Source organism: Cucurbita pepo, chromosome 11 (assembly GCF_057944985.1).
Source record: "Cucurbita pepo subsp. pepo isolate OVF chromosome 11, ASM5794498v1, whole genome shotgun sequence".
In the NCBI taxonomy this organism is placed as follows: Eukaryota; Viridiplantae; Streptophyta; class Magnoliopsida; order Cucurbitales; family Cucurbitaceae; genus Cucurbita; species Cucurbita pepo.
This window is the reverse complement of record NC_141808.1, coordinates 8,180,183-8,191,724: the sequence shown is the minus strand read 5'-3', so window position 1 is coordinate 8,191,724 and position 11,542 is coordinate 8,180,183.

Sequence of the window (11,542 nt, the reverse complement as noted above, 5' to 3'; positions counted from 1 at the left end):
GGATTCTTCTTGGAGTTCGAGGATTTCTCCCTCGCTTGATTGTTCTGAGTCGGTTAGAGCCAGTCGTAGTAGCTGATTTTTCAGCTCTTGATCTATATCCTACTCATTGATCTTTCCTCTTATCGGAGACTCGTTAGCATAGTGTCCTTCTTCTTGACATTTGAAGCAAGTTTGCTTTTCCTTTCCTCTATGGGTTTTTGTAGGAGTATACTTTCTTCTTGAATATGTTGGCTTTTGAGATTGTACTAGTTTGTTTCGATACTTTTCTCTGGGCCTATACGAATTATAAGGCTTTGGATGCGTCATAACCTTCTTCTTTCTGGAGGTTGAGGGGGCCTCTATCCCATTGCATCCATATTGATCGCAAAATCTTCCAAGCTCTTTTCTATTTGATATCGAAGAAAGCTTGTTTTGAATCTTTGACTCATTGCAAAGTCTGAGTCCTTCTTCTATGATGAAGGATTCTATTGACCCGTATGACAAAGTTTGCCACGGAATTTTTCCATTATACTTTGTCTTAAGACCGTCTTTGATCCTTTTTTAGAAGTGTTTTGGTAGTCCATTGACAAAATTCTCTTTCCATAATTCCAACGAACTGTCTGTTCTAATAAGAACTTTGCTGAAATACATGACTTTTTACCGCTTGAAATCTCCTAAGGTGGGGCACTTCAGGTTCATGAGTATTTCGGCGAATCTTTCCTGGTATTTCAAGGGGTTGCCAACGAAGAATTCTATATGGGTATAAATGAGGGGGTTGACAACATCCTCTACCCTTTCATGTTGTACTTCGGTCCTTGTTGATGGACCTTCCTCTTTGATGATTTGAGTAGTTGGCCTAATGATATAGTGGCTTAATATCTGTTGGCGAGTTGCTTCATCGAGATAATTGTCCCACTAGTCCTTGAGTTGCCTGGTAAATCCGGTCACTAAAACTTGAGCTATTTGATGGTCGGATTTATGGCCCTGTAATTTATACGCGCCTGCGGCCATCATCATTTCATTGACAATATTCATTATCAGATAGTCGGACAATCCATCGATATTCTATTCATAGATTGCTAGACCATCGTAATGAGCTTGAGTTTGTAGAGTCTTTTCTTCGAATTGAATATCCGGAAAAGACGGTTGAGGATACAAGTTTTTCTGATTACTGGTATTATTTTGACTTCTTCCGGAGATTCTTTCAATTCTATTGTAGAGAGGTTATTCTACCTCATCTAAAATCTCGTCTTCGAATTCTTGAATTTCGTCGTCATTATTAACGACATTGACAGATGAATCCTGATGTGTTATCCCAGGATTTAGGATTCTATCCAACTTTTCTTCTATTTTGGCCATTGTGGCCTCTTCTTTTGAAATCCTCTTTGTAAATACGTCGAGGTTTGCCGGTCTGAGTATTGGGATTGACTCATCGACTTTCGTTACAGAGCTGCCAGCTTGTTCTTGCAGAGTACCATAATTTTTTGAGATTTTTCCCTCGATACTCTCAAGCTGGGTGGAGATCGTGGATAAAATCTTGTTTGTATAATTATTTTGATGCTGGATATTCTTGATGTCCTTTAGGGTCGGATTATCCTTTTCTAGTCCTTCTGGGATAGTTTTGAAAGGACTAGCTTTGACCTTTTCTCCGTAATAATTGTCAAATTCGACTTCTTCCAACGGAGGATGTTTTGAATATACTTCGCCTCTTCTGGTAGTCTTCCAGCTTCTTTGAGTCGAAGTGCATATTTGCAAAATATTTTATTCAAACCATTCGAAGAATGATATGTTTTATTCTATGGTTTCCATATGAGAATACCATTGAGCTCTTAATTCACTTCACTCAGCTTCTTTGTAGGTTTGGAAGAAAGCTTTTCTCTTTGAACAGTTTGAAGCTGACATAAAATCGGCCTTCAATAATTCTTTGTCTATCTGGAAATCTGCCGTAATGACATTTAGCTGACTTTCGTAGACGGATTGAGTATCCATATCCGTATGGGTTGGAGATCTTGAGCCATCTTCATAGTGGATTCGCTCGGCTATCATATACTCCAAATTCTTCTGAATCTCTCTTATCATGCTCCTGGTTTACACTGTCGTTCTTAAAGATCGAGTAACTTCTCTTCGCTTACAAAAATTGAGATGCTGGCTCTGATACCATTCCTACGCTTAATGACTTGAGCCCTTACAATTTGATTTTCTCCCCTAATTGTGGCTCTTCTCCTCTTGGTCTTTCTTTTCCTTTTATATTGAGCATGGGTTCCCCTTTAGGGCTGAAAAGAAATAAGTAGTACGCATAGGATGTTCCTCATTGGGTAGTCAATGACTCACATGGACTGCTGACGTGGATTTTGTTGGGTTTTATGTCCTAAAACTCATAGTTTGTAAACAAAGATATATTCTATTTTCAATAAAGTTATTATTGTTGTTTATTCAGAAAAAATTGTTATTGAATAAAGTGAACTTTACGATCATTAATCTAAATCCAATAAACTAAGAACTCTGGCTATAGTATGACTACTTGAACTATATGTAGAGACATAAGAGTGGATCAAGTTCAAGTATATAGTCAAAATGATCTATAGTATAAGGATAAGGCTGAGTACCTTATTCTGGGGACACTATGGATGCGGCCCACTTTTGTATATGATATAAACAATGCGATCACTAAATTGTGCATGTGGAGACATGTGAGTGGGGGCGTCCTATGCAATGAGTATTGCATAAGATCGGACCATGAAGAAAACCACTCTCACTTTATAAAGTCGTTTACTGTTGAGACTGATTTTCTTTTCATTCGATAACCTAGGTAACTCGGTTTTAATCCTGAGCTAACCATGAACTCCTATTTATTCGGAATTATCCTTAGATTTGCATGGGTGAGAGTGGCTCTAGTTCGCCGACTCAACAGGCCTCCCATTTCAGGGGTAAAACTGGGTGAATGGCTGGGGACGTGGGGTGCAAGACGGAATTCACTCCTACCCACTTTTAGGGATAGAAGAAAGGTAGTTCCCTTAAGCACTGACTCCAGGTCTTGAACAAGGGGCCCCACCCTCTCATTGGCCTGAGAGGGATTCGGTTTACTGGTTGGACCACAAACCAATTGTTTATTAGAGGATCAGTGAGACATAAGGAACAAGAAGTAACTTCAGGGGTAAAACGGTAAATTGACCCAACTCTAGTTACGAACAACCTGTGAAGGATCGACTTACTAATCATGGTTATATCAGATGGACAGAAATATATCTATAGTGAGGGGAGTGCAACTACTAGGCTATAGTGGAGTGTCCTAGTAGTTAACGAATATTGGTTAACCAGGTTAATGAGTTTAATCGGTTAATCTTGAATCGTTGGAGCCCATGATCTATAGGTCCATTAGGTCCCTCTGCTAGCTCATATCGGACTAAACCATAGAACAGTGTGACGAGTGAGTTCGAAGTGTTCGAATTCAAATTAGGGAATATGCGTTACATATATACGATATATTTAACCGCAATTTTATTTTATTTACGAATTAAACGAAAAGAGAGAATCTGAGATATTTAAATAAGATTTAAATATCTTAATCAATTGGTATCAGAGCAAGTTTTAGGCACTTTATTTACATTAATTTGATCATGGTGGGTACCATTTCATGCATGAAATTGTGGTTGCTAAAGTGGATGGTTTTGGTTTTGGCATTTTTTTTATGCTTCCATTTGATACAATTATTGTAATAAGCCTAAGGTGTATGGGCTTTAATAAATGAAGAAAGGTCTGTAATTTTTATAAAGTCATTAGAGTTTGAACTACAAAAGGTTAGTATTTAAACTCATTAAGTTTTAATACTTATGAACATGCTAGTCATTTACAATAATTGATGTTCTAAAAGTGCCTAAGATCCATATTGCTTCCGCATGTGTTATATTAACACCATCAATTGGTGCTAGATTACATAACTCGTAGTCCTAGACTCACTAGGTGCCCTTCAAACACTTTAGCCGTGAGGGGCTTTGTAAATGGATCAGCAATGTTGTGTTCTGAAGCTATCTGTGTGACGATCACATCTCCTCGTTGCACAATCTCCCTTATGAGATGATATTTGCGCTCAATATGTTTTCCTCGCTTATGGCTTCTTGGTTCTTTTGAATTTGCAACTGCTCCACTGTTATCACAACAAAGAGTGACGGGAAGATGCATATTTGGAACGACTTCCAAATCAGTTAAGAACTTCCTAAGCCATACAGCTTCTTTCGCTGCTTCACAAGCAGCAACATACTCAGCCTCCATGGTGGAATCAGCAATGCAACCTTGCTTTATGCTTCTCCATATTACTGCTCCTCCGTTCAGAGTGAAGACAGATCCTGATGTCGATTTCCTTGTATCTACATCGGTCTGAAAATCTGAGTCAGTGTACCCTGTAAGGATCAGATCCTTAGCACCGTACATTAGCATATAGTCCCTCGTTCTCCTAAGATACTTGAGGATATTCTTAACGGCAGTCCAATGAGTACGTCCCGGATTGGACTGATATCTGCTGACAATTCCCACAGCATAGCATATGTCGGGTCGGGTACATAGCATAGCATACATCAGACTACCGACCGCTGATGCATAGGGAATGTGTTTCATATCCTCAACTTCTTGAGGTGTCTTAGGACTTTGTTCCTTCGACAAATGAACTCCATGCCTGAAAGGTAATAATCCTTTCTTGGAGTCCTGCATCTTATATCGAATCAACATTTTGTCGATGTACGATGCTTGAGACAAAGCTAGTGTTTTGTTCTTGCGATTTCGAACAATTTGGATTCCAAGAACAAACTGAGCCTCACCCAAATCTTTCATTTGGAATTGTGTCGCCAGCCAATGCTTAATGTCAGTCAGAATTCCCACATCATTTCCAATTAGTAGGATATCGTCAACGTACAACACCAGGAAAGCTACTGTAGAGTTGACTATCCTTTTATAAACACAAGGTTCGTCAACATTCTGTTTAAAGCCATAAGATTTGATCGCAGTATCAAACTTTATGTTCCAGGATCGAGATGCTTGCTTCAACCCATAAATGGATCTTTTAAGCTTGCAAACCCTTTGCTCGTGATCCTGTTCAATGAACCCCTCTGGTTGAGCCATATAGATACTCTCTTCAAGATCGCCGTTTAGAAAAGCTGTCTTAACATCCATTTGCCAAATTTCATAATCATAAAATGTGGCAATAGACAAGAGTATTCTAATTGATTTAAGCATAGCAACAGGTGAGAAGGTTTCTTCATAGTCCACCCCCTCTCTTTGGGTATAACCCTTTGCTACTAGTCTTGCTTTAAAGGTCTGTACCTTACCGGTTTGGTCTCGTTTTCTCTTATAGATCCATTTGCAACCAATAGGTTTTACCCCATCTGGTTGATCTACAAGTTCCCAGACTGAATTGAAGTACATTGACTCCATTTCAAGATTCATGGCTTTAATCCACTGATCTCTATCAACATCATTCATTGCCTGTTTATAGGACAATGGATCCTCAACGCCATCATCAGGTATGATGACTTGAGTTTCTATCAAACCCAAGTAACGATCGGGTTGAGTTATAACCCTCCCACTACGTCGAGGCATTCTCAACTTTTGAGAAGGATGTGATTGACCAGAAGTGTCAGCTCCATCAACAACTCTGGTTGAACGACCAGCTTGATCAACAACTCTTGTTGTTTTATCAGTAACTTCTTTAGAAATCTCACTTAATACTAGTTTGCTACGAGGTTGATGATTTCTTACGTGATCTTCCTCTAAGAATGTAGCGTTCGTTGATACAAACACTCTATTTTCTTGAGGATCATAAAACAAACCACCTTTCGTCTCTTTGGGGTATCCTACGAATAGACATAATTTTGAACGACGTTCTAATTTCTTGGGATTTTGCAACAACACATGTGCTGGACATCCCCAAATTCTGAAGTGACGTAAACTACCTTTACGCCCTTTCCATAACTCATAAGGTGTTTCTGAAACACTCTTAGTAGGAACCATGTTCAAAATGTATGTAGCAGTCTCCACTGCATATCCCCAAAACGGATCGGGTAATTGAGCGAAACTCATCATAGACCGAACCATGTCCAATAGAGTTCTATTTCTCCTTTCTGATACACCATTTTGTTGAGGCACACCAGGGGCTGAGAGTTGAGACCTTATTCCATGTTCTATCATATAGTCCTGAAATCTTAAATCCATGTACTCTCCTCCTCGATCTGATCGAAGTGTTTTAATAGTTTTACCTAATAGATTCTCAACCTCAGTCTTATACTCTCTGAATTTTTCAAGAGCTTCCGACTTGTGATGCATTAGGTAAAGATAGCCATACCTTGAATAATCATCAATAAAACTGATGAAATATTCATACCCTCCTCGTGCTTTGACATTCATTGGACCACAGAGATCTGTATGCACGAGTTCTAAGGTTTCTTTGGCTCTATAGCCTTTTTCGCAAAATGATCGTTTAGTCATTTTACCCTCAAGACAAGACTCACATGGAGGTAAAGAATTGTCTTCTAACTTATTTAGAAGTCCTCTTTTAACCAATCTCTCAATCCTATTGAGATTAATGTGGCCTAGTCTTAAGTGCCAAAGATAGGTATTAGGAGAAATCTTTTGTCGCTTATTTTGAGTTTCAGCTGTTTTAAACATCTCAATATTTAAAATAGCTTTTGTTTTGCTCGGTTTTAACATATATAAGTTGTTTTCTAGTTTTGCAGAACAAATATGAATACCTCTTTTGCAAATGAACACTTCATTGATTTCAAAAGATACTTTATACAACTGTTCTAATAAACAAGAGATGGATATTAGATTTCTTTTCATTCCAGGAACAAAAAGTACATTATCTAATATAATGAATCTATCTCCAAAAAACAACTTTAAATTTCCTACTGATCTTGCTGAGACAACCTCTCCTGTTCCAACCCTGAGTGTTATCTCGCCATCCGCAAGCATTCTCCAGGAGCTAGTTTCCTGGTAAAAAGAACAAATATGATTAGTCGTCCCTGAATCTAGTATCCAAGTTGAGTTGTCATACTCTACTAAACACATTTCTACAACGAGTAAATCATATTTACCTTGTTGTGTCTTTTCGGCTTTCTTCTCTGCAAGGTATTTTGGGCAGTTTCTCTTCCAGTGCCCGTTTTCGTTGCAATGGAAACATTTTCCTTTATCTACTTTTTGAACCTTGTTCTTGCGGTTAGTAGGAATCTTATTTTTCCCTTTTCCCTTCTTCTTCATCAAAACACTTTTAGAAGTTGAAGGTCCAGACTTATTTTTGGAGGACGATCCTCGTAGTAATTTCTTGGAGATAGCAACATTTGCTTCTCCTGTTTGTCCCTTGTTTGTTAAGAGGGACTGATAAGTCTGTAGCTCATTGAGAAGAGCAGTCAAGTTATATTCTATTTTGTTCATAACCACATTGGTGCGGAACTGGAAGAAGCTCTTCGGAAGAGACATCATGATAAAACTGACTTGACTCTTCTCATCAATGACAGCTTCATTTTCTTCTGCCACATTGAAATGGACCATCATGTCCAGGACATGTTCTCTAACTGAGGTCCCTTCTTTCATACGGCAGTTGTAAATGTATTTTATGGCTTCATGTCTAAGGGAGAAGGACGGTTGTCCAAACATCCCTTTTAGAGATTCCATAATCTCTTTAGCAGTACCCATAACATCGTGTTTCTTAGCCAAGACATCAGATATGCTGGCTAGAATGTACACTCGGGCTTTGTCATTTGCCTTTATCCATCTGTCATATGCATCCCGAGCTGTTCGGTTTGCATTTGAGTTTGGGTTTGGAGGACACTCCTCAGTTAAAACAAACTTTAAATCATCAATGACCAGTATTGTGTTTAGGTTTGATTTCCAAGTTGTGTAGTTGTCGCCGTTTAATTTCTCAGAAGCGAGTAATTGTACTATTGAGTTTGTCATGCTGTGATATAAAGAAAATTCTATTAGTGATTTTGACTTAATCCTGTTTAATCCAATCAGTTTTAGCAAATGTAATAATGTACCCAAATCATTATTAATTTGCAACGATACTTTAGTGAGTTAGAGCAACTGCTACCGAGGGGCAGTCAATCACTCATTCACTAAACCAAGACATTCTTGACTTAAACACTAATCCCAGAATAACTCTTGTTCCTATAGTGTTTTAGTTATCGCTATTTTGGTCAAGAATATACTAACTCTTAGTAATTCTTCGCAAGTGTGACCCACCAATTTCAGACCTCAGAAATCGGCCCCAACAACGCTATCGAATGAAAAGGCCAAAGTTGGGAATGGACCTAAGAAATCCTATCCATTTCTGGAGTTTGCGTTGTTCCGACTCCCATGTTACGACCCTCCGAATGGGTAGTTGCTCTAGGGCAACATGCAGGCGGAACATGGGAATCTCACGGTGCAACCTAGTGGTGGAGACCATAGGACGTGTTGACTTCCTTCTCCCACTTACTATAAATACTTTCTCAATTCCCCTTGTTATTGACTCATGCAAATACCTTCCGAATGGAGGACGCTCCCAGGGCGACACGAGGCCGAGCATGAATCTCACTGTGTGAATTTTACAGAGAGCGTGAAGAGAAAACGATGTATCTTATACACCTTTTTCCTCCCACTAAGTATTTTATATGGTTGGGTATACTCATTACTTAAGTATATTCTGGCTAATTAAATATAACTTAAGTCTAGGTGATTTTTCTAAATCTTAAATCACTTAAGCATGCTCATAAAACTCGGCTAACTAAGCTCAAGTACTGGTCCGATCTCCAGGTAGTAGGTGTTCCGTAAACCGTCAACTTAAGTACCTTCAGCCTTAGACAAGATCGTGCCAGGTGAGCTTTCTCGTAACCGCAATTTTATAAGACATCGACCCCTTTTAACTGTTAAAATTGATCGTGCTCGGTTCTTAACCCTTAGTGAGCATGCACTTTTCTTTATTATAGATTTTAACGTCTACCTCATTTTATGACGTTGAAAATAACCTATAACATGCTTTATATAACAATTTATATAATCATCCATTCCATGCCATAATATAACAATTTATATCTATCACTCATGGAACCCTAAGACATGCATACTATACATTATAACACTTATAACATACTTGGAATGCATGGAACATGCTTAGCCTATGGTGGGATTTTAAATCTATATGACATACTTTATGCATATACATTTTCTATTTAATTAAAACATACATTCATAATGCATAATTAATTAAACACACTAAAGTGGGTTGGTTTTGGCATTTTAAAGCAAGCAATTAACTAAATTATTACATTAATAACTAAAAATAACTTGAGCCGCTCCCGACGATCACGAACTGGACCAACCAACTCTTAAAAACGTTCAATCGGTCCCCAACGACAGAAAAAACACCCGAACCGCCTCTTCCATCCTCTTCGGTTCAGCTTGCTTATCTCTTCCATTTTCGATCAATTACAACCTAAAGTGAACTCTAATGGACATGGTTCGGTCTATGATGAGTTTCGCTCAATTACCCGATCCGTTTTGGGGATATGCAGTGGAGACTGCTACATACATTTTGAACATGGTTCCTACTAAGAGTGTTTCAGAAACACCTTATGAGTTATGGAAAGGGCGTAAAGGTAGTTTACGTCACTTCAGAATTTGGGGATGTCCAGCACATGTGTTGTTGCAAAATCCCAAGAAATTAGAACGTCGTTCAAAATTATGTCTATTCGTAGGATACCCCAAAGAGACGAAAGGTGGTTTGTTTTATGATCCTCAAGAAAATAGAGTGTTTGTATCAACGAACGCTACATTCTTAGAGGAAGATCACGTAAGAAATCATCAACCTCGTAGCAAACTAGTATTAAGTGAGATTTCTAAAGAAGTTACTGATAAAACAACAAGAGTTGTTGATCAAGCTGGTCGTTCAACCAGAGTTGTTGATGGAGCTGACACTTCTGGTCAATCACATCCTTCTCAAAAGTTGAGAATGCCTCGACGTAGTGGGAGGGTTATAACTCAACCCGATCGTTACTTGGGTTTGATAGAAACTCAAGTCATCATACCTGATGATGGCGTTGAGGATCCATTGTCCTATAAACAGGCAATGAATGATGTTGATAGAGATCAGTGGATTAAAGCCATGAATCTTGAAATGGAGTCAATGTACTTCAATTCAGTCTGGGAACTTGTAGATCAACCAGATGGGGTAAAACCTATTGGTTGCAAATGGATCTATAAGAGAAAACGAGACCAAACCGGTAAGGTACAGACCTTTAAAGCAAGACTAGTAGCAAAGGGTTATACCCAAAGAGAGGGGGTGGACTATGAAGAAACCTTCTCACCTGTTGCTATGCTTAAATCAATTAGAATACTCTTGTCTATTGCCACATTTTATGATTATGAAATTTGGCAAATGGATGTTAAGACAGCTTTTCTAAACGGCGATCTTGAAGAGAGTATCTATATGGCTCAACCAGAGGGGTTCATTGAACAGGATCACGAGCAAAGGGTTTGCAAGCTTAAAAGATCCATTTATGGGTTGAAGCAAGCATCTCGATCCTGGAACATAAAGTTTGATACTGCGATCAAATCTTATGGCTTTAAACAGAATGTTGACGAACCTTGTGTTTATAAAAGGATAGTCAACTCTACAGTAGCTTTCCTGGTGTTGTACGTTGACGATATCCTACTAATTGGAAATGATGTGGGAATTCTGACTGACATTAAGCATTGGCTGGCGACACAATTCCAAATGAAAGATTTGGGTGAGGCTCAGTTTGTTCTTGGAATCCAAATTGTTCGAAATCGCAAGAACAAAACACTAGCTTTGTCTCAAGCATCGTACATCGACAAAATGTTGATTCGATATAAGATGCAGGACTCCAAGAAAGGATTATTACCTTTCAGGCATGGAGTTCATTTGTCGAAGGAACAAAGTCCTAAGACACCTCAAGAAGTTGAGGATATGAAACACATTCCCTATGCATCAGCGGTCGGTAGTCTGATGTATGCTATGCTATGTACCCGACCCGACATATGCTATGCTGTGGGAATTGTCAGCAGATATCAGTCCAATCCGGGACGTACTCATTGGACTGCCGTTAAGAATATCCTCAAGTATCTTAGGAGAACGAGGGACTATATGCTAATGTACGGTGCTAAGGATCTGATCCTTACAGGGTACACTGACTCAGATTTTCAGACCGATGTAGATACAAGGAAATCGACATCAGGATCTGTCTTCACTCTGAACGGAGGAGCAGTAATATGGAGAAGCATAAAGCAAGGTTGCATTGCTGATTCCACCATGGAGGCTGAGTATGTTGCTGCTTGTGAAGCAGCGAAAGAAGCTGTATGGCTTAGGAAGTTCTTAACTGATTTGGAAGTCGTTCCAAATATGCATCTTCCCGTCACTCTTTGTTGTGATAACAGTGGAGCAGTTGCAAATTCAAAAGAACCAAGAAGCCATAAGCGAGGAAAACATATTGAGCGCAAATATCATCTCATAAGGGAGATTGTGCAACGAGGAGATGTGATCGTCACACAGATAGCTTCAGAACACAACATTGCTGAT